A 3,568-nucleotide genomic window follows, 5' to 3' on the forward strand; every position below is an offset into this window, starting at 1 on the left:
TTATTTTTTTATATTTATATTTGGATATGGCCAATTCGAGACGAATATGAGTGAATAAATTTTTTTTTCTTATTCGCCTTATTTACATTTTGAGCTTAAAAATTTGTTCATATTCGACTCATTAAGCTTAACGAACGAACATAACACGTGCTACTTCATGAGCAGAACATGAGTTATTCACAAAGAACGAGCCTATTTGACAGCCAATAACACCAAATTGTCATCACTAGAATATTGTAAAATGACCATCATCAAATCACAATCGAGTTATCATCCAATTGTTGCAATCTAACACATTTATCCATGACTACCATGACTACCTTGTCATTTTAGAGATAATCAAATACAAGTCAATTTCATTTTGGGCTTAGTTGCTTTTAAGTACGCCAAGATATCCAATTATATATATATGTATATATCTGTGACCATCATTAATTGAATAGGGATTACTTTAAATCAATTTCATTAATTTTTTATTTATATATTTAATTCCATTTGAGGTATTACAATTTTATTTCTTAATGATTAACTTGTGTTTATATCAACTTACAAAAATTTATTTTTTTACCATATTAACTATTGTTGAATATTTATGATTTTTTTTGTATTATATAATAGTTCTAAAACATTTAATATTTATAGAATATTGGGTCTGGCCCAAGTCTAACGTGCGACCTCTCGATATTAAATAAAACACTCTATCAATTTGTTGTGGCTGTTGAACTCAGGTTTGTGTAAATTTCCCCAAAAAAAATAAAGTGCGAAGAGAGATTAAATATATTTTCTATATGATTTCAACAATCTCTATTACATTTAATGTTGCTTTATTTTAGAAAAATGATTTAGGTAAAGTGACAATTACACCTCTTATCCTCTTTATATGCCAACCCCAAATCTCCACCATCTGACACAAATCTCGAGGTAAGACATGGATCTCCATGCAATTTTGTGGACAATAAATATTCAAACATCGATAAAAACTCATTTAGAACTCCGATTTCAGCAAACTTATAGTTAAACTAATCGGCTCAACAAGAAGAACCTTATGTTACCAATCCAATCTAAGTCAAGTCAATCTCAGATGAAGTCATTAAACCATTTTTAGAAGTTTTTTTGGACATATTGAGAAAGTTAAACAAATGTTGAATCTCGCAAGCTTATAATCAGATCGCGTGTCTCGACAAGACGAATCGAACGAGTTTAATATTGCTCAATTCTAATATTGTTCATACACTTAAATGTTCGTCAAACATTTTCTGATCGAATGAAGTTCTCCAGATCATCTGATCAGAGTTGTTTGTATTCCTGCATTCACTACACCTGTAACATTATAAATAGAGCATTGCCTCTCATATGAGGGGGGGACTGAATGTTTGAGAGATAACTTAAAGCTTTGAGAATAAATTAAAGTTCAGCACTACCCATATCACCATCAATCGTTGTTGATTAACGTCTCCCGTCGTTGATTAATGTCTCCCACGGTCGACCACCATTGACCGCCGTCAACCACCGCCGACAATGATCGCCAACTGCCGACTGCAATCGACCACCGCCGCTCACAGTCGACCACTTTGTAGCCATCAACGACCACCGACCGTCGTCAACCGCTAATCACCATCAATCACCACCACTCATTGTTGATCACCAACAACTTGAAGCCATATATTGACGTAGTAACTTGGCAAACCAATTAATCATTTCCCGTTAGTGAGACAAAACTTATTTACAATCATTAACATATAGTGAAATTTTACATCTTTACGTAAAAATTCTAGTGTAATTATTGGTTGTTTTCTTTTACCTGGACGTGTGTTGAATTATAACACAATGCTAAGACGATAATCCATTAATCTACCGCCATAAATTTTCTAGCACACATCAACAATAATAATAATAACCATAAATAATTATTTTCTCAAAAGTAAAAGAAAGGGGTATTTTTTTCTTTTATCAACCCTTTGGGTGACAAAAAAAAAATAAAAATAGGGAAATTTAGAAAGGTAGTGTTATGTTCTTACATATTTACATATCTCACACGTAAAAATTCATATTTACATATATGACACTCTGGTGCTTGAAACCTGTGCTTGAAAATACGTAATTTACTTTTAAAATATGATAATAGTGCTATTTTTTATGCGATGTTCAAGATTTGAGTGCTACGTGGGTGTAAGATGTGTAAATACATAAGATTTGTGTGCTATGCATGTAAATGGCTCATAAAAATAATAATATATATTTTTTAAATAATATCATTTTGATATTATTATATTAGTAAATGGGCAAGAAATTGGGAATAATATTATTATATATTCAAATTATCCATTTATAATTATATTCTTTAAATATAAAGAGAAAAAAAAACACATGTAAATAGTATTTTGATTTAATCACAAATTTGAAATTATTTCAAGCATATTTTTTTTTATTTTTGAACCGATATAATATTTATCATAAAATGTAAGAGCAAGATATCTAAAATATATGCCCCCTGTTTTAGGAAAAATTATTACATCAGGACCACGCACGTAAAGAATTACGTGGGGAGTTCAATGAAATCACGTCACGTGAAAGTACAGGAAAAAATGTCCGGTAACACAATGGAATATTCTCCCCCGTGTTATTTTGTGTTATTATATGTTATTGAGGTGTTATTGTATTCTGAGAATATTTATAGTGTTATAATAACATAATAACACATCAATAACCATTGCATAACACACAATAACACCTGAATAACACACAATAATATCTGAATAACACGGGAAAAATATTCTCTTGTGTTATAGGACATATTTTATTTTATTTTTATCACCGCCACATGGCGTGATTTCATTGGACTCCGCACGTAACAGTACATGCGTAATTCTGGTGCAATATTTTTCCTACTTTAGATTTCATATAAACATATTTAAAAATTAATCAATTAATAAGCAAACATAAGCTCACATATTCTTACCATTCCTTATCTTCACATTTCCATGCTATTCAATTCGGCGGCATAGAAAATTAACAATTAAAACAGTTCGTAATTTGTGGATGGACGGAGCTTAGCATTAGTCCCACATCGTTAATTCTTCCGGCATGTTGTCCTTCTCTTGCTATAAAAACCGCGAAACAAAGGTGGAGAACTCATACCTTTCTCGGCCTTTTGGCTAAGATCAAGTGTAGTATCTGTTCTTATCAGTTTAATATCTGATACGTGGGCCATCGGCCCACTGTGATATTAAATTAATTTTTTATGGGTGGGAGGCCATTACGGTAGCTTGCTGCTGGGCCTCTCGGGCGTCGCTTTTGCGTTGCACTATTGCAATTGCAGGCGCAACCCTACCAAATCGAAATTTAAAGTATTGGAATATTATTTAATGGAATTATTTGATAACATTCAAATAAGGCAGAAAATTTTACTAATAAAGGTTATTTTTACGAGTAATGTTAATTTATTATTTAGTTTATATGAAGACTAAGGCTGTTAATTTGGTTAGTTGTGTTTGTTAAGCTTAACGAGCCAAATACAAATAAATTTTTAAGCTCGAAATGTAAAAGAGCCGAACACGAACAACAGTTC

The sequence above is a fragment of the Phalaenopsis equestris genome, unplaced genomic scaffold (genome assembly GCF_001263595.1).
Source record: "Phalaenopsis equestris unplaced genomic scaffold, ASM126359v1 Scaffold219149, whole genome shotgun sequence".
In the NCBI taxonomy this organism is placed as follows: Eukaryota; Viridiplantae; Streptophyta; class Magnoliopsida; order Asparagales; family Orchidaceae; genus Phalaenopsis; species Phalaenopsis equestris.